The 26,092-nt window shown below is 39.8% G+C and overlaps 1 protein-coding gene across 1 annotated transcript in view; it reads left to right on the forward strand.

Moving 5' to 3' along the window:
* Positions 1–26,092, forward strand: part of nrxn3b (neurexin 3b) — a 533,834-nt gene that overhangs the window by 22,740 nt on the left and 485,002 nt on the right. The gene's annotated exons all lie outside the window — the stretch shown is intronic.

The following is a 26,092-nucleotide window of genomic DNA, read 5'->3' on the forward strand; positions in this document are numbered from 1 at the left end:
ATTTGCAATGAATGAGTTTTTTTAATTTCCATATACCTACAGAAATGGGCCAATAAAGGAAGGGACCTTGATGTGGCTCAGAAACTGAAACTGAAACAGATGTTACAAGATGTTACAGTGCATCCAAATTTCAAAGAAAGTCTCTCTGTGACCTCTATGCCAAACATTTTAATGTTAACACAGCAAGTTTAAACTTCAGATTAGATGGCCGAGGTCTTCCAGAGCATAATATAAAATTTGCCCTACCGAAAGACACAAAGTCTTAAAGAGACAGCTCGTATTTTGGAAGTCAGTTTCCGTGAATGTAAACTCTTCATATAACAGTGAGATTTTAGAAACCGAACTCGTATGGACGCCTCTTTTAGCTAACGCTATCAATTTAAAACAATGGAAAATGAAAATGTTCAGATTGGATGAAATGCTACAATTCATTTAGCACAAAAAGACAACAGACGTTGATCAAAGTGCTTTACAATTCAATAAAGTGAAGCAACATACACAACAAGGAGAGCGAACAGATATCACATTGTGGCATTTTTACAGCAGATTATTGGAAAAGGTTGTTGTTGCTTTTTCAGCTGAACAACATCCATGCTACTAAGTGAAATTTTATTCACTGAGACTTGAGGCTGTATTAGCAGCGACAACGGCCTCTTGTAAGGGTGCAGGTGATTAATATCCCACAGACACAGCTAAGCCCAAAATTATTCCTACCCCAGGCAGATTGAGGTTTAAAGTAATCCTTTAAAGTTACCATTAAAATTAATTACCAGCACTTTGGTCAGTCTTGCTGTTTTAAAAGTGCTTATGAATAAATTGACTTTACTTGGCTTGAAGCCCCACTAATGAACTGATTGCTGATGTCAGACTGAAGTGTGTGATCACTGCCAACTCAAATTATATATAATTTTAGCTATGCTTTTAAATATTTTATTCAGTTATTTATTTTAAAGCATAGCTTTAAGACTTGTGTTATTTTAATGTATTTTATTTTATTTCCTCTGAAACTTTATCTATGAATTGTGCTATATAAATAAACATGCACTCTTTTACATGGACGTTATTCATCCATTCGTCCATTTTCTTACACCCTTGTCCCTAATGGGGTCGGGAGGGCTGCTGGCACATGAACGTTATGTTTAATGTTTTTTGTGTGGCCCTGTCAGAGTCCTAACTTAAATCTTAACTTAAAATCTTACAAAATAGAAAAAATAGAGTGATGGCAAGACAACCTGCAAAACATGAATAATCAAAAATACCATTGGAGACATGCAAAAATCTGCAATTATTGGAAGGCTCTGACTAATGTAGTGGCATTAAAACCTTCATATTTGGTTCTACTTTTTCATCATATTAGGAATGGTATAGATACATTTTATTTCAGTTTTTTTTTGTTTTGTTTTTGTGATGGGTGTCAGACTCGAACTCCTCGGTTGAATGAAGATAAATTGCAAACCTAAATTTGCCAAGAGTATGAATAATTGCAACAGTATGACTTTAATTAGTTAGAATTATTTTAAGGAACTAGAAGTAGCTGTGAGCCTTTCTGAAGATTGCTCTGAGGAAGTTGTTGCTTCTTTACTCAGAATTATTTTTTTGTTAGCTGCTTAAGATAAGTTTGGCGATTTTAAATAATATTGTAACGAAGCTGAAATGTTGACTGGAAGTCTTGGTTTGGTATTTTAAAGAATCCCAGGTCTTGTGAGAATAAAAACGTGGGATCCACATGGCTCCTAGATGTATTGTTCAGTTTGAACAAATTTCCCCCAAATCCATTTAAAAACTAGCTCTTACAAGAGATATTCAACTGATTTTGCAAACTTGCGGTATAGTTAGTCCTTCCTAATCAGGTCATAGTGACCCAGCATGAATCCCACTTTCTGTAAACATCTTGGCTGAGTTACAGGCAATGCTTATTACTGTTTTTCTTACTTTCTTAGGAGAACAGAGACCATATCCACTGTTTGAAGTCCAACTACATCAGTTGCAGGCGACATTTTCACTCTTTACATCTTTGCGATGTGTGTGTGTGTGTGTGTGTGTGTGTGCGTGTGTGTGTGCGTGTGTGCGTGTGTGTGTGTGTGAATAAAGCTGCACTGTTATCGTGTTGTGATTGCGATATTCTGCATTCAGGAAATGTTAATAGAGAGTACCCCTTTCAAAATGTGAACTATAAAAGGAACGTGCCACGTGAGCTTCGGGGAGACTCAAAACAATCATCCTAAATGTCAAATGTGTGCTGTCACTTTTTTTTTTTTTTTTTACCCCGTTCTCTCTCTTTTTTTATATAAATTTGTTTCTTCTCCGACCTTCACCCGAGCCTGAGCCTCTCCCATCCTGTGACAGTCTGCCTCTCCCTGTTCGAAGTGTCCCTGTACCCAAGGGCACACGCGGAGTCAGATAAGGAGACCAATTACATTGAAGCTGTTGTTATGTAATTCATTATCCTGCTTCTTCTGGATTGGCTCACTCTGATGGACTGTGGAGAGGAGGAACCGGGCCGGGGAGAGGGAAAGTAAATGGCAATTTACAAATGCTATATTGAGTAAGAAAGATTGCCAGAGAATGTGGAGAGCAAACAGTGGGGTGTGTGCACACCAAGTAAATAACTCTCACATGAACCAAGAGGTCAGAAGGTTGTAGAAATACACATTTCTCCTGTTCTTGCGTGAACCGTATCCACCGAAGCACATCTTCATCGTTGTAAATTAAGTTATTTATTCCGTAGACCAACCCCCGTTGTCTGTCTGGTTTTCAGACTGTCATGTTTTCAAATGCACATCATTTTGCCTCCCCCCGTCCCCCTCTCTCTAGAAGACAAGTTTTGTTTATGGAGCATTTTGTATGAGGAAAAAATAACATTTAAATATTTAGGCAAGAACGTGCAAAACAAACAAACATAAAAAGAGAAATTGCTGCAGTTAATAATAATAAAAATATATTTAAAAATTGCTAATAGAACCAAAACTTCATGCCCATATTTCTACAGCTGCACACCATATAGATTGTATTTATTTAAAAAAAATGTAATGTATCATTTTCCTTCTGGTTAAACTTGATTTGATTGGTATTTACTGGTTATAAATACTTTTGAAAGGTCCTGCGCATGTTGGCTGCATTAAACTATAGGAAGAAAATAATATTCTAATGCCTATTACGTGAAGAAAGTTAACACTTTCTGGGCATATATGGCTTCACAGCGAAAACTATTAGATTCTTGTAAGGTGATAAGCAGGGTGCTTTAAACTGAATAAAAACAAAACCAAACAATGACAAAGGGGAGATTGCAGAGATATTTTTGGGGAACAAATAAGAAACAATAAGGTATACTGTACTGTTATAAAGCAGAGCACATTCCTCAACATTGGGTGATTATAATCTCCATGATTCATTGTTGTGTTGCATAATGCCTGAAAGAAGAATTTGTTTTTATATAATAACCGAGGACACATTCAACTCCATGCATACCCCTTAGTTTACATTCAGGTCATTGAAGGAACAGAACTTATTATGAAATGTTCAGCTTCTGAGCCAACAAACAAAACAAAAATCAACATTAATCATATTCACAATTCATATAGACATACTGCTGGTATTATGTGTACATAGGTGACACACCTTACATGTCACTAAAAGGAAAATGTGACTTGGTAGACAAGGACGCCCTCTTGTATAGACAGCATATCATCCCTCAGATCAAATGCTGTTATGTCCATTACAGCTGCATCTGGAAGTGGGACTTGGCTTAACCTTTGCCACCTAAATATTATCAGGCTTAAAAGACCATATATATGAGATTTTAAAGCTGAAGTATGTAACTTTTATAAACAATATGTTTTTTTTAAACATATTTGTTAACTCTGTCGCCATGTTGTATGGTGACATCTGAGCTGTCTAATGCTCAGGTTAGCATTAGACAGCTAATCTGCGGGAAAACAATTTCCTTTTCCTTCTCCCAGTATTCCTATTGCCATCTGCAGAAATACATTACTTCTGGTGAGATATAACCAATCAGAGCCAGGAGGGCGGTCTCAGTGCCGTCAATCAGGCTTGTGTATGTCCGTCTCAATGTGCTAATGGCGGAGGAACAACTTACCATTACAGGAAAACTGGATTCCCGCCATCATCTGTGGCTACGCTAACTAGCCTGAGCATTAAGGAAAGGATCTGCTGAGAGGGAGAAGCTGAATTCTGATTGGTTGTTTCCGGCCTAGGCAGTGTATTACTGCAGAACTTTGTAGGACCACAGGGAGGAGGAGCTCGTTTTTGTTTTATCACGTATTTATCTGTCTGCATTATACTGTCACCACATAGAGACAGCTTTAAAAAACATCATTCATAAAAGTTAGATATCGCAGATTTAAAGCAGTTTGTTTACATGCGTCATGTCAGACATCCATCCATGTCTTCTAATGTGGTCTGAACTGCGTTTGACCTGCCTGAATATATCCAGACGATGATCTATAGGACTTTGTTTTATAAAGCTGTTTCAGTCGTCTTTGTCGTGGCTGTTTAGCTCTTGCTTTAGTTTCCCCCTGGACTCTGTGTTTCCCTTGTGTTTTCGTGTTGCCTGGTTTCTCATTAGTTCCACCGAGTTGTCGCTTGCTTCCTTCTTCCTAACAGGTGCAGCACAGTCAGTCAATTAGACTTAACCACTCATTTTTCCAGTTATCAGCTTTATCTGCATGTCTGCTTTTGAATCTTTTTTTAAATCATTTGTTGGAGTCTCCTGGTTCTCTCCGTGTTCTTTCCCAGTTTGCGTCTTGTGGGATTCTCGTCAGCATATTGTTACCTTCCTTCATTTCTTTATTATTATTCTTGTCTCTCGCCTATGTTTGAGCTCTTAACAACCGCTGTTCATGACGACTGGGTTTTTTTTCATCACCATCACCGTGAAAGACAGAGCATGCATGCAAAGTGTCTAGAATCTTGAGTGAAATGTATTCAGTCTAGTTATTCAGTCCCTTCTGCAACCACTGGTCATAATGTTGTGGCTAGCTGGATTGTAAGTGTCCATTGCCAAAGCTAAACACCAAATGCATTGTCACAAAAGCATATTCTTACAAAAGTTAATTAAATATAAATGTGAAGTAGCAATTAGGCAAAAACACACTGACATTTTTCACTTTAATGCACACTATTAAAACGACAGGCACTGCCTATAAGCATACACACACACTTTCTCACATCCACTCTCACAGGCATTTAAGGCCGCATGAAGTTTAACATCACTGTAATACGACTCTGCATCCATCTCGCTCCGCCGTTCACTCCAGACAGCCATATTTAAATCTAACAAGATTCCCTGAGACCGAACTCCTGGCTCCACCAGGAGGTTGTGCGAGATGTGTGTGGCCTTAATCTCCACTAACACAGATCGCTGACTTACAGCGATCAGCTAATAACTCTGCCAGCTCTCTCATTAACCGCTCTCAGTAACTCTGGTCTGGTGCCCATGGAGTCAGGGGCTCGGCCCAGACATGTGTGCGCCCCGTGTGTTCCCGCGTGTCCATCTGTATTTACAAGCCACACGCTCGGGGAGGCATATTTACTATCCAGGCTAAACACTATCAGGCGGCATGTAAAGCCGAACAAAATGAAAGTGCTCGGCTCCAAAACTCCTTTCATCTAGAAATCACCTGATTTCATTGTCGCCAAAGCAGGCCGCGGCACAAATTTGCATAGTACGCAAACAAGCATGCCTGCTTGTAATCAGCTTCCTGTAAGTTACAACGAAGACGCGACTTCCTTCTTGATGCTACAACGCAGACTCAAGAGGCATGAACCCAATCCCCCGTTCTGCAATTTCAAACAGGCTCTTCGGTTCAGATCAGACAGCACATCTGAGTGTGGGAGAGTCATTAAAATCTAACTCAGAGCCACACAACTAAGGAAAGGAAAATATTTTTTTGTACAGTTAATTATCACTGCAATCTGCTCTCCATCCCTTGGGATATGTTTTGTGGAAATTTAATAAAATAAGAAGAGTGAAGATATGAGTAATGCCAGATATGTTTGTAGCCAAGCAGGGGGGGAAAAATAGTTGCAACATCTACTACTGCCAAGCAAATATTTGTTGTGTTCTTAACTAATATTTCTTGGTAATTACAGCTGAAGAAGTGGGAGAAAAAAAAAAACAAGACATTTTCTCTTCTTACAATTTCTTCATTCAGGATATTTGCTAAACTTTTTGTTTTTTTTGGCCTTGTTGTTTCAGTTTGTGTTAGCAAATGAAAAAACTGTCATCTAATGCCCACGAAAGAAAGAAATCTACTCCAAATAAAAGGTTTAGAATTTCCAACCTCAGAGTCGTCAACGCTCACGGGTCTGACGAGAGTCTCTCTCTCAATTTACCCAGAAAAATCTCACTGCAAACAGAAAAAGTGTTTGCAAAACACAAGCACATTGTTGATGATCTTCGAATGGTCACTCTAACTCAGTGGATTTTTTTTATTTCTCTGTTTATTTTTGGTTCATTTTTTTTAATTTTTTAATCATGATCCTGCCAGCCTCGTTTGTGTGTTGGGTCCTTCACAATGCAACAACATGAGATTTTGTTGTTTCCAATAACTTCCTTAAAAAACCCCCCAAAAAACCAATTTGTATGTGGTTCTGTAACACTGTCCATGAAAAAAAGAAAAGACAAAAGGCAGCGTGTATATAATTTTCATTGTGGCATTATGATGCTGTATTTTTTAAAAATGTTGTGTAATGGTCACATCTCCTAAAGTAGATGTGACGTTTTAAAAATTTCTTTTCTCTTGGAAAAAACCCCAAAAAAACAACTTTAATTTGTGAAAAATCTTATTGATTTTTGTTTTGTTTTATTTAGTTTTTAGCACAGCAGTAATTTGGAAAGGATTTCATCACCTTCATCACCAAGTCGTTTTTTCGAAAAAGTAATGTAGGCGACAACAACAAAGAAAAAAAAAATGACTTAGGTTATCATTTTAGAATGGTGAGCATTTCAAACCTTCCTGAAATCTTTGGTAAATTTATGAGTAAGAATGCACTCATGTTTACACAAGGAGCACTCTTAAATTTCAGCCTGATCCGCAACATCAACCTCTTAAAAATTATATTCCTGGATGAAGTCTTTGACTTGGTAAGCAGATAAAAGTGTCCACACGTATCCAGGCCCCTTACAGCTCTTTGTAGTCAACTCTTTTTGCTTTGCACTCACTGTTTTATTGGCTGGATAGGCTGTATATCATTGGCTTAGCATAAACAGTTGAAGGTTTTCATAGCACCGGTCGCATGGAAAACTTTAAATGCGGAATGGATAATCCTGTGCCGGCAGTGATTTTTATCTCTGAGCCCTGTGAAATTTTCAAATTCTTAGCGATGAATTATGTAGCAGCTTGAAATGAAAAATGTGCCTGGACTATAAACATGAACCTGTTACAGGAAAGCCTGTCTTTTCCAGCACTCTGACAAACAAGCGACTGAAAAAAAAGAGAAATCTTCTATAATATTCCCATCAGTCCAAGGACTGACAGGTCCCTTGTCATTCACCTCTGGGTGGGGGTGTGTGCACTCAGACTATAAGACTTTGTTAATGCTCTAAATGATTTTATATCTTGGGTGTAATGAACCGATGTGTCAGATGCATATCTGCCAATCTCTATTCTTCAGGAGAAGTGTCTGGCAGGGGGCCATGTTAGTAATCTTTATAGCAATTTTAATAACTCTCATTATGCCGCCGTTCCACTGCTTTTCACAGTGATTCAGAACCTGCTGACAGCAGCAGCTGGCTCGCAGGCAGCGACTGGCGGACTCATTATTTCACAATCTAGATCTTTTATTTACCTTCAGTTACCATTCACAGACTCCGTGGGAACTAATGGTAATGTTTTTATTATTCAAGCAAAATGAAGAACAAGAATGAATTGGACAGCAGTGAAGTGCCCTGACCTCTCCAAATGAGGTGGCGTGAATTTGCAAATCCCTGCGTCGTGTCCTCAGATGGTTGGGTTAAAATGAAAGTGATTTTTTATTTTTTTTTTACCACTTTCACAAGTTAAAAATACTGTTGTGTTTAGCTTTTGGAAATTAAAAACTCTGAGACATTCTTAATCTTATATTTTATACGGCAATATGAGCATGACAGGAACAGTTGGACAATCTTGTGGTTGTGTTTAGTCAATAGAGCATTCTTACGGTTAAATGAACCACAAATAGGCGCAGTGAGTTTAAAGAGATTCCCCACTTTCATATTATACAAGACTTAAAAGTTATGGCGTTCTTTTATGTAAAACATATACAGTACAGGCCAAAGATTTGGACACACCTTCTCATTGAATTCAATTAGAAACTGTGTCCAAACTTTTGGTCTGCACTGTACATTTATTGTTAGTTTGATCAGCATTCACTGGCCATTCAATGACTAAAGAACTGAAAATGAATTAGTGTGTTTTTATCAGTCAAAATCAAGAGTTGCCAAGGATTTTAATACCGTACCAAATCTGACAGTATTTATTATTGCTCAATTGGTTTCTGTTCAATTGAGCCAATTGAGTTCTAGAAACCAATTGAGCCGATTGATTTCCAATTGATTATGAACCGATTAGCCAATTAATTGGCCAGAACACATCCCTAAGACACCCCTTAGTCCTAGAGATTTGTTAGGATTAAGTATTATGGGCAGTGGTAGATCTTGGCTATGACATCACCATGGAAACATGGGTTGTATCAGGCTGTAGAGATTGTTCTTGGGTTCCCAGTGTTCTCCGTTCCGAAGCCTAACTAGCGTCTTGACACTCTTCTCCTAACCCTACAACACAGATTTCAAAGAAAATGTGTTAAGTTATATTTTCCTATTAATTTTTGAACAGTCATGAAATGGAAAGCGTCTCTGATTCGATGTTAGACATTAGTAGATATATCCAATTTCGGCAGATGAATCCTTCCTGTCTCTTGCCTTTTCTCATTTCTCCACAACCATCATAGCAGCCAGCTGGGGAACCTGCATCACACAGCGGGGCACCCTGTTTGATGCAAGACATGCAAATTAGCAATGGAAAACATGTTTATGGTGCAGCTGACATGGCTGTTTGTCTTCCACAACATTCCTGCCAACCCCGTGGCATATCCACAGTGTTAGGAGGTCAACCTCATTGCCCTTGTCAAGAACTGTCAATAGCTCCAGTAACAATAACAACCTTGCCATTTCGTAAAGAAAAAAATATAAATGCTTCTTACATAAATGTCTATGACAGTTATACTGGATTAGCTTAGCATAAGTCTCATTTGGGCCATGCTTCACCACAAACTTTAAGTTCTTGACATTTTAGTGTTGCACCCTTTGTCCAACTTGCAAAGTGATACTAAGTCTTTAAACGCTATGAACAGAAAATGGAGACTCTGCATTGCAAAATAAGTTTGCTGTTCAATTCGAATCAGAATCAGCTTTATTGGGCCAAGTTTGTCCGCAAAAGAAACAGAATCTGACTTCAGTATCAAAAGCTCACTGTGTGCACACATTTGTTATAAATATACAAACTTTAGAGTAAGCAAAATGAAAGATAAAAATATTAAAGTATGCTTAAATGTGTCGTGATATGATACAGAGCATAGAAGGCAGCTAAAGGGTGAATCCGTGGGTGCATTTGGAGAACAGCTGCCAATTTCGGTAGAAGTCTCTAAGCAACCCATTTCTGTCTAACCTGAGAAATGTGTTGATCAGTAGAATATTGCATAAATAGAGGTAGAGTTCACGTTTTCTTGTATTTGAAGCAGTGGATGTATGTAGAAAGCTTGGACAAGGACTATGGCACACAACATATGAGAGAAACTCCTGCCCTTTGCTGCTCTTGGGCTTCTCATGAGTCCAACAGCTTTGAAGCTCCACGTAATAAACACACACCTACATTCACACACACACATATGCAAATAATTTCTCTGTTTCAAGGACAGAACGAACACGCGCTCCGATTCCATCAAAGTGACCTGTCTACTTTGGTTGCAAATGCATTCTTGATTTAATAAAGTCAATTATGCGTTTAGGATACCATCTTGAGCAATGCTTCATGTTGAGCAAAACTACCCTGGCATATTGAGGTAACCGGCTTCTCCTATGGTTTCCCTGAATCGCCATTGACACATGAGAAAAAGAAACTCTTCTCCCTACACACACACACACACACACCCACATCGCTCTGATGAAAGCTGAAAGTTTCAGCCACACCCTTTTGCTTCTGCTGTCCCAGAATACATGCTTCGAAAGCATGACTTACGTGATGTGAAAGGACAACGATGCTATAGGGGAGTTCATGGTTATGTTTTGGCCATTAAATTATGATCGGACAGTTTTAGACTTGCTTATAATGTGAACAAAGGTCATGTATCCCTCACTGATGACCAAACCTTTTTCAATGATGACAAGATTAAATAGAAACCATCCGGTTTTTAAATTGCGTGATGTATTTTTTATACGTGTCTGAGTAGATGACAAAAATGGAATAGACGTCAGCAAACACTGAAGAGGTCGTCTGATTTATGTCCAATTCTGGACATTCAAGTTGGAAGGGGGGGTGTCAACCTTACATATTTGAACCAGATGTTTAACTTTGAACACGTTCTAGTGTTAAAATGAGTAATATGACATGTTTTGGTTGTAATGCAGATGCTATGAACCGCAGGTATGTGAGGTTTGGGTTTCATATGGGTTAGAGTTTTGATCCTTTCCTTGAGGTTTATTTGCATTCTTCACATCTTTGTGTTAGTTTATTTACTTGTTAGTTTGTGTCCTTGTGCTTTAAGGATTTTGTTCTCTTTGATCAGTATTATTCTTCTCCCTTATTTTACCATTCCTGTAAGTCCCAGTCCAGTTCTCTTTGTCAACTATTCACAAAGGGAATTGCTCCCCTTCACAGCTGTTGTCTTTCACCTGATTTTCCTCTGCATGCCCTCTGCCTCAGCTGCAACCCATTTGACCCTGATTGGTTATCCCGGTTGTTTTGTCTTTCCCCATACACTCATCAGTCCTTACTGTTCCTTGCTAGGTTCTCCATTACATCACCCTGGTTGCACTGTCTTCCCAAGCTTTGTAAGTGTTTTCAGTTTATAAAAAAAAAACAAAAAAACAAAACGTATCTTCATCATATGTCTGCCTCTGTTTCTACACATATTTTGAACATCCAGCTCACAAGATACTCACACACAGACACCATATAGAGAATACATCTCCTTTTAGAAGACATACGCTTCTTAATATTAGACGCTGTGATCAGTCGCCTCATCACTTCCTGTAGGGGCTAGCTGTGCTAGAGCTAACTTACAGTAATTGGGGCAGCGGTTTGGTTTTCCAAACTATTTTTTCTTTATTTTTTTTGTTTATTTGCGTCCTCCACAACAGAGCTACAGCAGCGTATTAAGGCTGTTGCAGATTTTTGGAAAAAAAGAAGCTAATTTCCATCAAAAAACTCAACTTTTGAGATTAAAATTCCTGAGTTTAAAAACTCAGGAATTTGCAAGTTTTGTCTACAAAGTCTCTGAGAGCTCAAAAGCTTCAGATTATTTTTTTTTCTCTTGCAAATTTTTGACATTTCAAAGATTTTTTTTTCTTTTTTCTGTAATTTTTTTTATTTATTTTATTTTAAAAATTTGAGTTTCTGGTGGAAATTTACTCCTGTTTTTCTATCTACTGTGTATAGAGCTACTACTGCCTCTTTTTGTGACAGGTTTCCAAAGAGTTGCAATGTCCTTCAGCAACCACCAGGGGGTTGGTCGCTAGGGTCGACTGCAGCCCAATGATCCACACATTCTTCCTCCTCTGTTGCTTGCATGTTATATCCGGCTCTGTGCATCTGCTATTTGGATTTTTCTCCATTTCTGTGCACAATTAAGTACTGGGGAATAAATGTGTCTTGGGTGATACAAAACCGAAAATACGCACCTTAAAATTGGTCCTTGGAAGTCCTAATTATTAGAATTAGAATACATAATAGCCCTTCAGGGAAAATACATAAGCATTTAGGCTACGAGGCGAAAGGCCTTTAGTTGTTTGCTGTGTAATTAAGGACGACACAGCTCCTGCAGCTAAATGACTCTCCTCCTCCACTTCCTCTCTTCCTCTCCTCATGTCGGCAGCACTGCTCAGTGTAATCTCCGGCCTTAATAAACAAATGCGCACGTGCAGATCTATGCGTATGCACGCGCGTGTATTTTCAGTGAAATCCCTTTAGCTGGAAGAGCACGCTGTCTTAGCATTGGAGGCCCTCATCACGAAGCTCCAGCAGCTAAATATAGAAGTCATCATATTCGGCTTTCAGGGCCCTCCTCCACCTCCCCTTTCATATATTTTTTCGCTTCCCCTCTTCTTCTTCTTCTTTTCTGTATTAACCGCACCAGCGGTTTTCTTTTCCTAAAGTGCTTTCCAGCCAGACAGTCCATCCTCACTGCCGTCCTTGAAAAGGTTGCTCACATGTTTCATTCTTCTCCATTTTGTCTGTCTCCAGCCGGTGGGGGTGCGGCGGAAAGAAGAGGGGCAGAACGGGGGAAAAAAATAAAAAGATAGAGAGAGAGATAGAGAAAGAGACAGTCCCCCCTGATTGAGAATGATTAAAAGCAGCGGGTTGTCACACCCTGCCGGTACTGATGACACGTCAAAATTAGAGCGCGTTAAAGACAGTAAGAGGAGTAGAGTGGGACAGTGGAAGCGTGCGGAGGGAGACCGCAACGCGAAACCTGCTTTGACAAATTGATGTTGAGGAGACCCTGAAATCCCTGGCGTCTCGCTGCACTCCACAACATCACTTACCTCATTATACACCGAGTGACCTCATTATTATTATTATTATTATTATTATTATTATTAATAATAATTTATTTTGCCACAGAAACGGGTGATCCACGGCGCTGGGGGCCCCCAGGATCCTATTAAAAACGACGTGCTCTGTTTGGAAGACCACTCGGAGTCTGATCCCGCTCCGCTTGCACCGACTGGTGATGCACAGTAACTCGTAGCCGCGTGCGGTGGTGCTGTTAAAGTTAATGTCTTACTACAGGGTCTCTGATTTGCCATCTGGACTGGCTGACAGAAGAAATTAAAGCGCCATTGCAGCGTCGATGCTTCTTACAGGCTCTCAGAAGCTGTGAATTGCTTTTATTATATATATATATATATATATATATATATATATATATATATATATATATATGCACAGTGGCGCAGTTGGTAGAGCTGTTGCCTTGCAGCAAGAAGGTCCTGGGATCGATTCCCGGCCCGGGGTCTTTCTGCATGGAGTTTGCGTGTTCATGGAGTTTGCATGTTCTCCCTGTGCATGGTGGGTTCTCTCCGGGTTCTCCGGCTTCCTCCCACAGTCCAAAAACATGACTGTCAGGTTAATTGGTCTCTCTAAATTCTCCCTAGGTGTGAGTGTGTGTGTGAATGGTTGTTTGTCTTGTATGTCTTTGTGTGGCCCTGCGACAGACTGGCGACATGTCCAGGGTGAACCCGCCTCTCACCCGGAACGCAGCTGGAGATAGAAACCAGCAACCCTCTTGACCCCATTAGGGACGAAGGGTGTAAGAAAATGGATGGATGGATATATATATATATATATATATATATATATATATAAAAAAAATTCCCTTCTCACCCACCGCGGGTGGTGATTCTTCTTCCTCTTAGCTCGGGTCCTCTACCAGAGGCCTGGGAGCTTGAGGGTTCTGCGCAGTATCTTGGCTGTGCCTAGGACTGCACATTTCTGGACTGAGATGTCTGATGTTGTTCCTGGGATCTGTTGTAGCCACTGTTCCAGTTTGGGGGTGACTGCCCCGAGGGTCCCGATGACCACAGGCACCACTGTGGTCTTCACCTTCCAGGCCCTCTCCAGTTCCTCCCTTAGGCCCTGGTATTTCTCTAGTTTTTCATGCTCCTTTTTCCTGATGTTGCAGTCACTTGGTATTGCCACATCCACCACAACGGCTTTCCTCTGTTGTTTATCCACCACGACTATGTCTGGTTGGTTCGCCCTCACCATTTTGTCTGTCTGGATCTGGAAGTCCCACAGGATCTTAGCTCGGTCATTCTCCACTACCTTCGGGGGTGTTTCCCACTTTGATCTTGGGGGTTCCAGTCCATATTCTGCACAGATGTTTCTGTACACTATGCCTGCCACTTGGTTGTGTCGTTCCATGTATTCTTTCCCTGCCAGTATCTTGCACCCTGCTGTTATGTGTTGGACTGTCTCAGGGGCCTCCTTGCACAACCTACACCTTGGGTCTTGTCTGGTGTGGTAGATCTGGGCCTCAATTGCTCTGGTGTTTAGGGCCTGTTCCTGGGCGGCCATGATGAGGGCCTCTGTGCTGTCCTTCAGTCCAGCTTTTTCCAGCCATTGGTAGGACTTTCTGATGTCAGCCACTTCGGTTATTTGCCCGTGGTACATCCCATGCAGGGGCTTGTCTTCCCATGATGGTTCCTCCGGCATCTCAGGTTCTGTTCCCCATTGTTTGAGACATTCACTGAGCACATTGTCTGTTGAGGCTTTGTCCCTGATGTATCTATGGATCTTGGATGTCTCGTCTTGGATAGTGGTTCTCACACTCACTAGTCCTCTGCCTCCTTCTTTGCGGTTCGTGTATAGTCTCAGTGTGCTGGATTTGGGGTGGAACCCTCCGTGCATTGTTAGTAGTTTCCGGGTCTTAACATCTGTGGCCTGTATCTCCTCCTTTGGCCAGCTAATTATTCCTGCAGGGTACCTGATTACTGGTAGGGCATAGCTGTTTATTGCACGGATCTTGTTCTTGCCATTGAGCTGGCTTCTCAGGACTTGTCTTATTCGTTGGAGGTATTTGGTTGTGGCTCTTTTTCTTGTGATCTCATCAAGGTTGCCATTTGCTTGTGATATTCCCAGGTATTTGTAACCTTCCTCTATGTCTGCTATTGTTCCTTCTGGGAGTGAGATACCTTCTGTGCGGATGACCTTCCCTCTCTTTGTCAATGTCAATGTCAAATTTATTTATATAGCACTTTAAAACAGGCATAGAACTGCACCAAAGTGCTGTACAAGAGTGACAACGCCACAAATAAATAAAAACAAAGTATCAAACACTAGTTCAATTAAATGCCAAGGAATAAAAATGAGTTTTAAGAAGCGATTTAAAATGATCCAGGCTGTGGGCAGATCTAATTTGGAGAGGTAGATTGTTCCATAGAGAAGGAGCAACAGCAGAAAAAGCCCGATCTCCTTTCCTCTTAAGTCGGAAAGGAGACTTAAGAGTCTCCTTTCCGATATATAAGACCTTCCCTCTTTGTAAGAGGGAAGGTCTTATATATATATATATATATATATATATATATATATATATATATATATATATATATATATATATATATATATATATATATATATATATATATATATATATATATATATATATCTGAATAAAAAAAAAAAAGAAATTCCACCTTTTTAATGTAACGTGAATAATATCCAATTCATCAGAGAAAAACAAATCTGTTCAAAGGAATGATGTAAAACCCCCAAAAAGGTGCATTGTTGTGGTTGCACAACTGTACCTATAAGCTAATAATTTAATAAACCACCTGTCAGTCTTTTGCAGCCTCCTACATGTTGACTTGGTATTGTTTGCTTTATAAAAATTTCCTCCAGTCTGTCAGACTGGGAGAGTGTTTTGTATCCAGAGCTTTTCTTCAGGTAACCCCGCAGACTCTGTCAGATTTACACCTGAACTCTGGCGAGGCCGTTTTTTAATTTTTATTTTCTTTTTAGTGGAATATTTCAATGTACCCTAGGACTGACAATGATGATGAAGAGTGAAATCAGATTTCCTCTCATGGTTTCTAGCAGACCCAAGTATTTTCAGTCAAAAATTGGTTGGTATTATTTGCTTTTTTTTGTTTGTTTTTAATTCTTATAAATATTGAATACTAAAAGTGATTAGAACTAGCTATGATCACGTCCGACTTGAATGAAAAAGTCCAGTTCCATCTGAGGGGCTTGATGTGACTACCACCATATGTTTCTGTAGGTATTTAATGTTTGTGAAAAATAATCTAAGGATAGGAACAAATTCTTCCACCGTAAGAAATATTTTCATTATTATGATTAAAAAATGAATCCAAACAAAAACAGCATATTCGGTACATGAAGGAGGTTGCAAACAAAATCAGAACTATCTAGTTCATTTGCAGGATTAAAAGCAAAAAGAACATCTACATTTTTAAACAGATGTGTCCAGTTTTCTCCACTCTCACTGCCATGCTTGGCATCTTTTCTTGTCCAATAATGTTTTTGCAACCTGAGTGTGCTTTTCCATTGTAGCTGCATAAACTCCATGTGGCTGTTTTGCAGGTGCTATCCATGTTAGAAATGCATGCATCACGGAGCAGCTTTATGTTCTTTTTTGTTGTTGTTGTTCTGCTAAACCAGCGTTTCTCAATTCTAGTTCTCAGGCCCCCCCCTGCCCTGCATGTTTTAGGTCAGGGGTAGGGAACTCCAGGCCTCAAGAGCCGGTCTCCTGCGACTTTTAGATGTATCTCAGCTATAACACACCTGAGTAAAATAATGAGGTCATTAGCAGGACTCTGGAGAACCTGACTGCACTTAGGTGGTCATTCAGCTATTGGATTCAGGTGTGTTGAAGCTGAGATACATCTAAAAGTTGCAGGAGACCGGCTCTCGAGGCCTGGACTTCCCTACCCCTGTTTTAGGTGTTTCCCTTCTGTCACACACCTGGATTGAATCTATGGGCGATTAACAGGTTTCTGCAGCACTTGATGGTGATGCAATCATTTGAATCAGCTGTTCTGAAATAGAGACACGTCTAAAACATGCTGATCCGGGGGACCTGAGGACTGGAATTGAGAAGCCCTGTACTAAACAGGTCCTTGAACTTAACAATGTCTCCTGTAGAAAATGTTCCTGTCTTTCAAAGCCCCTCTTTATTTCCGGCGTACAGAGGATACGAGACACCTTTCCGCAGCTCTGTCACCGTTACTGTAAGGCTCTGTGCAGCTTTCATGACCAGAGTCGGTCTGAACTTTGTTTCATCAAATGCGGGGAAACGTCCAGCGCTTGATGGATATTTAAGCTGTGGATTTGTTCCACTCTCCTCCTGACTGATTGCTTTAGGCCAGTGCTTCTCAATTCCAGTCCGGAGGCCCCCCTGCTCTGCATGTTTTAGATGTGCTTCTATTCCAGAGCAGCTGATTCAAATGATTGCATGACCATCAAGTGCTGCAGAAGCCTGTTAATCACCTACAGATTCAATCCAGGTGTGTAGCAGAAGGGAAACACCTAAAATAATGCAGGGCGGGGGGGGGCGTGAGGACCGGAATTGAGAAACGCTGCTTTAGGCAATGCGATGATGATTATTATCCTTTACAACCTCTTCACAAACGATTGATTGAGCTAGGGAACGCAAATGAGCAGATGTCAAGATAATCCCACAAGGATGGCTGAACATTATTTGCAAGTAATCAGATTGTCTGTAATTAATGTTAGGTGTGCGTCCCAAAAGGCTGAACTCTGAAACTGAATTAAAAGTTGCTGTGACAAAGTATTAGTTTAAGGGAGTGTACCATTGTGTAAATAGGATACTGGAGTTTTGTTTTGATTGATTTATTTGTTTTCCTCTAACATATTTAGCCTGCCTTTCCTTTAAATAATGCAGAATATGCATCACATTGAAAAGTTCTCAATATATCCAGATTGGAGGAAAATCTCTGTATTTTAATAGGGGTGAGTTGAATAACATTATATTTAGCATGATGAGCATGGAAACACCGAAGGTAATTTGCTTAAATACAAAATCTTTACAAATTGGAAGAAACCTAAAAAAGGACGCAAGCTTACAGAAACCAGAAAACGTCTCAGAATTTCACAGCTACGGTTCATGTCGGCCTGCGCTACTGGAAAAGGGACATTATTGATGCGTTGGCTAAATGGGGTTGAATCCTGCCAGCCTTGTACCTTCTAATTAAATCTATGCACAAATGTCACGCAATCCCAATTTGCAGACAATAATTTCAAACAGTGGGCAGGGAATCCATTACTCCTCTAGCTAATTTTTTAGAAGTAAGGAGAGATTTTTAATCCATATGTTTATTCATCATTGTGCATAAAAGGGATTCAAGTGCATGCCTTGCAGTGTGGTTTATTCCTGAGAGCTTAAAGCAACTTTTAGAAAATTTAGAAGAAGCTTTATTGCACTTGAATCTCATCGTCCATCTTCTCCCTCCGTTGGTCCCTTGTGTGTCCAATAGACTTTTACGAGGATTTATCTTCCTTCAGGATGTATTTATAACCTTTCTGTTCAAACTGAACTTGGAGGATGCCAATTTGGTCTGAAGTATGAAAGTGTGTCATTGGAACCAGTCAGAGGTAACACTTTTAATCTCCAGACGTTACTGCGTGTTATTGTAAGTGATCCAATTGGTTTTCAGCCACAGGAGTTGATCAAAGCCTGATTTCTATCATGATTATTTAATTCTTAATATAAAAGGTATTATATTAAGCATTCAGGCTACCGTCTGTCTCAGTATGGCCTGAATGGAGTCAATTTGTGACTTGAATGCATGTTCTTTTGATGTAATGTTATTCTTTTAAACTGCTGGTCTGGCCATATTGACACATTCATTCTCATTATTGTGAAATCTGCTTTATGGTTTTAATCTTTTTAGACACATTTTATGGTTTTATTGTCAGTTTCTATTTGTGTCCACGTTACTATTGTTGTTTTTGGGAGAATTAACCGGCTGGATACTCTGGTATATGACAACTAGACGTTTATTGAAGTTTCTGATTTGTTGAATTTCAAATTTGATTCAGAAAGAAAGTTTTTTTTTTTTTTTTTTTTTTTTTTTTAAACCAACAGCAAACAAATGTGAACATTAATAGGCCATAAGTAATTTTGGGCAATGATGCCAAGAGATGACAAAACACATGCAAAGAGAGAAGTTATGGAGTCAATTAGACTTTATAACGGCATTATTAACAGCAGAAATTCAAATATACGAAAGAATTATTATTTTTTTATTAAAGATTTACAGTTGCATGTTGCAACATGGCGCCGTACAACTGCTGCTGCTGAGAGGCAACTTGGTCTGACACCACAATGATGAAACCGAAAGGTGTGATCCAGCGAGATCTGGTATTTATTTCTGATTAACACTTTTAGAGAGGGACTTTATTCCGCTTCGCTCTACTACTGGGTAAGAACCACATTAATTGTGGAACATAGTGCTGTGAAAACATGTTTCCTCTCACAGATTTTACTTTTTTGTCACACTTAAATATTTCTTGCTGTTGAATAACTTTATGTAAGAAAACAATAACCTACCAGAATCCAAAAAGCTGTTTTTAAATGATGATTTCATTTATAAAAGGGGTTGGGGGGAGGTGGCCAGACCCCAACCTATTGTTCAATCAGTAATTAAGTGTGATTAGCCACATACTTTTTTGAACACTGATTTCAAATTCCCTCGACCTCATTTATCCCTCATTATTGCCAGAGACAAGAAATCATGAAAGCACATAAATAATACCTGTCTGGCAAAATGAAATAGCAGAAAATATCTCAAAAAGTACATCTTTGTAACTGGCTTAACGCATACAGAGAAAACTAAATAGCATTCAAATTATTTTAAATCAGTTGATGAATTATTGCTGCTGCTAAACTAGAACATGGATTACTACAGTTATATTAATTTTAAAATGTTTATTTTTCATTGTGATTTAGTAATTTTCAAGTGCTTATTGATTGGAAGAGCATCCGCTTTTATGTTTTTGTTTTTTATAGAACAAGTGAATGCTAGCTGGTTCATATGTCCGGCTATCTGCTAGAGTAGCTAGCCTGCAGTCTGCTTCTTGACAAATAGCAAGCTAGCTAAAGGTTTTAAAAATTTTATTGTTTCTTTTTGTTGTTTGTAATGCTCTTCTGATGCTTTCTAGCATCTCATTAAAATGACTTAAAACTTCACCAAAGGTAAAGTCATACCAGTAAGCCCTATACCTAAAGTTAGCAAAACAGTCATGATAAATGGGGCACAAACTGTCTAGTTTTAAAACCGGTTTGGTTGTGATTTACTAGTCTTCCCCAACAGCTCTGTTTGTGCAGGACGCAACCTGACAGACAACCGTGAACCTTTGGGGAGGAATGGTTATTTCAGCGGAAGGAACGCCACATCTACATTTCTCTGCTGCCAGCGCAACCTGTTCTGCGTTAACATTTAAGCTGTTGCCCACCTGCAGGCCAAGAGAAGAACACAATCATCATTGTGTGATGAAAAAAATAATAAAGAACAGCTTACATTGCATTCTTAGTCTCACAGAAAGGGAAATAAAAAAAAAATAGAATAGCGATAACTATTTCAGAGAACCGTTCAGAAGGGAAAAACCTGGGGCGCTCATAAAAAACCTGCCAATTCGATGCTTCAAAATGTGAGATCATGTCACAATGAGAAGTCAGTCCCTCCAAGACGCCATGCGTTTCGTGACCAGTCTGTCTTTTACACAATCGCTCCCAGCGGACATTTGATGTCGGAGCAGCATGTTCCCATCAAATTGCCGGTACCCCACCCATCGCTGCAGCCTCTCTCTTTTAGAGAGTGGATCACAGTGCTGAGAGGCACAGGGCTGGGCCTCCCTCATCTGTGGAGGCCTGCTCTAGTGTCTAACTACTGACCGGTGTGTCATCTGCCATCGATGGCTTCGTGCCGCCTCAACTTGTGAGCCTTGTTTTACTTATGATGTAGAGACACAATTTCCTTTGCAGCATTTGTAATGTGGAAGGCAGCAGCTGGCGCACGCAGTGATGCGTATCGCGTTTATATGAAAACAGAATCTGCTTTTCAGAGATTTCATAGATGCTGTGGGTGTTTCACTGGCCTGGCTTTCAGCCGTACAAAGCCAAAGCCTCCTGGTACATCTGAGGACAAACAAGTGAACTTACCACAGCTATAATTGAAAAACCAACAAATTCACAATGCCTTGAAAACTGCTCAAAGCCAGTGAATGTTTTTGCATCCAAAACATTTCTTTATGGAGCTAAAACAGTCTCATAATTCACAAATGCACAAGATGAGATCCACAAATGCACAAGATGAGATCCACAAACGCTCAAGATGCACAAATACACAGAACGAGATTTATGTTTTGAAATGAGGTACACAAGGGTGATATTAAAAGTACACGTTACAGGAGATATATTCAGAATTCAGTCGTGGCGCTAGCACTCATCTGTCAGCTATCAGAGGAGACGTCAGCATCTTATTCAGACATAATCTGCGATTTCACAGAACAGTAATGGATTTAATATATCTGAATGACACACAGCTTTTATGTACTGTGTGATGCTCTGAGAGCACCATCTTCTTCGATATTTTGTTGATCACGTTTCTCAAAAGTCACCTTTTTTCACATCACACGAGACACGAAAAAGATGACCGGAAGTACATGGGAATGACAATTTGTTTAAAACTGTCATAAAATCGCATAAATAGCAATAAAATGCACTGCAGCTTATGCAAAGTATCAAAATGTGAAAAATACATAGCGGTATGAATACTTTTTGCAAGGCATTGTAGCTTATTTTAGATAATCAGTTTACCTGTGTCAGTGTTTCTGTGGTATCCGATCTCGCGCAGTGCAAAAGAGGAGGAGCTCATTGAGGAATACTTTTGCTTGCTTTGCATCCCTGCCTCTAATAACTTCCAGCTCCATCAAAAAGCAACACAGCCCTTGTGCTCGATCCTGGACCCATTCTAAATGAGCACCGTCTGAATTGCAGCAATTCATTTAGCAGGCAAGGGAAGATAATTTTTAATCTGTAAATGAAAAGATGGTAATCTGTTATTTATGCTGATGACTGGCAGTCCCAGCTGGATCTGCTTTCCTATTCATAGAGTTGAAACGGAGCCTCTTTGCCTCAGCCTGTGCCCCAGGCCATTAAGGGTGTGATTTACACAAGCAATTGGTGTGTCTCGATGCGCTGGTTGTAGGTGCACGAGTATGCATGGGCACGCATTGGAGACAAGGTATCAGAAAGCAGGATGTTCAGACCATAATCTAGTACCTGGGTGGGTGTATAATGCAGGTGTGACTTCTAAAAGTATCTTACAGAATTTTAAATATTCATCACGATATAAATATTTAGCCTTGGAGCACCAAAAGGGAAGACTGAAAAAAAGTTGGATATACAAGTTCTATATTTAATGTTAAGTTTTACCAATCTGATATTTGCCCTCCTGCGGTCTTAGCATGACATTCAGGGGGGAAGTGAGAGGAGTGTCCCATCAGAGCGTCAGTTCCTGAAACAACACACACAAAATAAACTCAGAAAAGCGCATGCAGGGTCAGTGTTTGTAGGGTCCAAATGACCACATAATTTTTGCAGGTTATACAGTTTATTCATTAAGGTACCAAAAGTGATCTCTTAAATTTAGCCTGGCTCTCTGTGTTTAATTGCTACCTTACTAAATTATGAATCACCCTTGATGAGCCACAAATTGTGGTTCAATTTCACAAGTCTGAAGAATCGATAAACCTCTAAAATAGAATCTGTATCACAGGATGTAGGTGAAATAACAGAAGAAATCTTTTTTCAGAGGAGATATGAGGAGGGTAATTATTTTATGTTCCGTTTGTAGAAGAAATTTCTTCAATCTACTGAGTTTAAATTAATCTGGTGTTCAATCAGTTGCGGCAGTTTTTGTTAGATGGTGTAAGAATTGTCCAGAAATACTTAGTATCCAATATCAAACACTATATTACTATGAAGAAATTCTCTATTTGAGTTAATGATGGCAAAAAAAAAAAAAAAATTAAATCATTGGTTGTTAAACTAAAATGGACACTTTTAGACCTCCTGCACACATATTTGTCATTTTCTTTTTCTAATATATGAAGAAACTCATACGTTAGAGGTGGAGATTGTTGGTTTAATGTGCAAACAAAGGTAATTGTTGCCTCATGAGGTGATTGTGTCAGCAGTGCCGTTTCATGTACAATAAGCCTCCAAGAAGGAACCCTTATGCAATTTGGTTTCTTACTTAAAGCATGAGAGACATTTACTGCTCTCTGTAGACTTTTTCATGGCATGGAGTAAAAGAAAGTAGTCACCTGCTATTAAATGCTTGTCTTCATCACATCTCAGGTGCCCTTAAGTGATTTCAAGAGAGACATTGCAGCCTGAAAGATGGATAATAGCAATTGTACGACTTTTATTGTTGATTAATAATCATATATTTGCACCACTGCACAAACCTGCTTTGTAGATGCTGCCATCGCTCCTCTGAAATCAATGCTGTAAAACTACTATGCAGATCCTGCTATGAATATACTATGCCTTTAAGTTTCACACATTATCCAGTTTATTTTATTTTTGAATGAGAGATAAACACAAAAGTAGAACAGGATGCTGAGGCAGACATTTGTATTCGGTCCTCTATACTGAAACCAAGACCTGGCCTTCAACTGAAATTAACAGGCTGGGCAAGAAGAGTGTTAATCAGATACCCAATCAATAGGCCCCTGGCAACTCGAGAGAAGCAGCTGAGATCCACAGCGCAGGTGGAGAAATCTGTTGACAAAATATCTCCTAGTCCTACACTCTACAAATCTGGTTTTTATGAGTGACTAGGAAAAGAAAAGCCAGTATTGAGTGTAGTTTACAACAAGCCATGTAGAGGGCACAACAACAAGGTGCTTTGGTCAGATAAGACCAAAAATTTTATTTTATGGATTACATGAAAGCCTTGGTGCGACTGAAATCTAATACGCCACATCAATCTGAATCCACCATCGCCATTGTAAAAGATGGAGGTTGCAGCATCGTGGTCCTGTTCTTCAACATGACTGAGTCCTCTCAAAGAACTTAGAGGAGATGATCAGTGGAACAAAGTGGAGTAAACCTTAAAGGAACTTTTTATGCAAATTTTGTATGTTTTTATGTTTCCATTTGGTTCTGAATGCTTCTATAAACATCCTTATAAAGCGCTTAAACTTTACTTACTTTTTTGTATTAAGTAAATGGTTTTTGATGTCTAGAAAACAAGCCGCTTCCAAAACCTCTCGAATGTTGAGTCAGAATTGTTACCTAGCAACCCAAGCAGTGCTCCAGCACGTTTGCTCAGCTGGTTTTACTGCTGTGTGCACTCTACAATGGCTGCTGGAAAAGACAAGTGTTTTGTTGACGACTTACCATCTAGAAACCACTTTCTGCAGGCTTGTTTGTTATACGGGAGGTTCCCTCTGCTTTTCAAAGATGTGTTGTGTAATTGCAGATCTGTTTGCAGCCATTTTTAAACATTGAGTTGGGGGGTGGCCAGCAGCTTATTTGGATTTAAAGTGACAAGAGACCCTAAAACGGCTCGTTCTGAAAGGAGCTCAAAGTAGGCGGAGCTGAACAAACTCTCATTATCCAAGAATAATTTTGAGCAAAAAATTTTATTAACATATTCTGTATAGCGGATGGAGCTGTCCTGACCTGTTTTTAGGAACCATAATAGGTCACCTTTAAAGAAGACTTGCATACAAAAAATTACAACAGTGTTAACTTCACTAGGATTTACCACTTTTTGCAGCAGAAAAGTGGTAAATCCACATCAGAACCACACAACATATTTATGTTTTCACTGATAAATCACAACACAGCCACCCAAACAGACCAAGTACGGTTTCTGTTCTTTAAATGTCACGCCTCATGAGTTCAGTAAGCATCCATCACCTTAAATTCCAACACCGTACGACTGTGCCACAGACACCGTCCACAGAGACCGTCCACAGACACATACTCTCAGCCGTCCATTAAGCGGCGTGTCGGATATCCAGCCATGAATTTAACCACGGATTATGGAGTGCTTCCGTTCGGGGAAAGAGAGATCCATTGATCGCTGCCTCACAACATAAAAGAGAGTATCGATGCCATACCCCATGAGGATCTGTGTGAGACATGCATACGGAGAAGAATCACACACCACAGAGGAATCTGACCCCGGCTGTTCCCCGTGGTATTTGTTTCCTCCATTGGATGGAGTCGATTTCTGTTCCGTCAAACTTGGCATTACGCTGTAAATACCCCGGGAGGCTTCTCCTCTTGTTAACAAGGAGAAGATGTTGCAGCAAATATGCATTTAACAAGGGTGAAATTCACCCTGCACGCGAGCCTCCACTCTGTCATACTCTTGCTCTCGGTTATCCAGATCACCTTCGCCTCCTCCATCATTCCAGGTGATAATGTTTGGGTTAGCTGCTTCCTCTTTCTCGCTCTGCTGAAGGACCAGTTAAGGAAACCTGATCTGAATCCACCAGGCTAGCGGAAATAAGGAATATGATAATGACCAACATTCTGAACCCACACCACCTCATTCAAATTCACTGCGATGATGGGATTGAATTTCCTCCTTCCTGGGCTGTGAAATGTATTGAATACCCATACAGCCTTATCCAGGGAAAAACCCATGAGAAAAATCACTTGAATCAAAAGTAATTGCTTTAAAAGAACTCCAGTATGAAATTATTATGCCATAAGATCAAAATGATTTATCAGCAGGGCGCGTAACGGAGGTGTTGCAACATTCTTAAAACAGATACATTTCCCAGATATATCTAGGGAATCTAAATCCATATTGAACACACCTGCAAGGTGCGCTCGGGCTCCGAAAGCATCAACCAAATTTATTAGTCTGTTGTGAGGCAATTAAATAAATAAATAAATATGCTAAGCATTGTGCCCACAAGCAGGGAGTGTGATTCACTTTTCATGTTCCGCGTCCCCAGTGGAACATTGGCTTATGAAGTGCTCCCCCATAAAATGTCTGCCGCTATGCTGTTCTGGCAGCCTGCAGGCAAAAACTGGGGAGATTATTTGATCTCCTCAGACTTCCAATTTCCTCCCCTACAGGATTGAAATAAACTTGGAAATGTGTTTTGAAGCTGAGCACAAATCATTACGTAATGTGTTTGTTTTCGTCTTGATCTTCCGATATCTTCTGTATATTCAGCACTTGGTCTAAGGGAGGAGGAATATGGTCCCTTTGACAGTGTGTGTGGGACTGGTCTTCAACTCAACATGCAATGTTCAACATAAAGGGGCAATTTCAAGGAGACCAGGGGTGAAAATTGTT

Source organism: Gambusia affinis, linkage group LG22 (genome assembly GCF_019740435.1).
Source record: "Gambusia affinis linkage group LG22, SWU_Gaff_1.0, whole genome shotgun sequence".
Taxonomy (NCBI): domain Eukaryota; kingdom Metazoa; phylum Chordata; class Actinopteri; order Cyprinodontiformes; family Poeciliidae; genus Gambusia; species Gambusia affinis.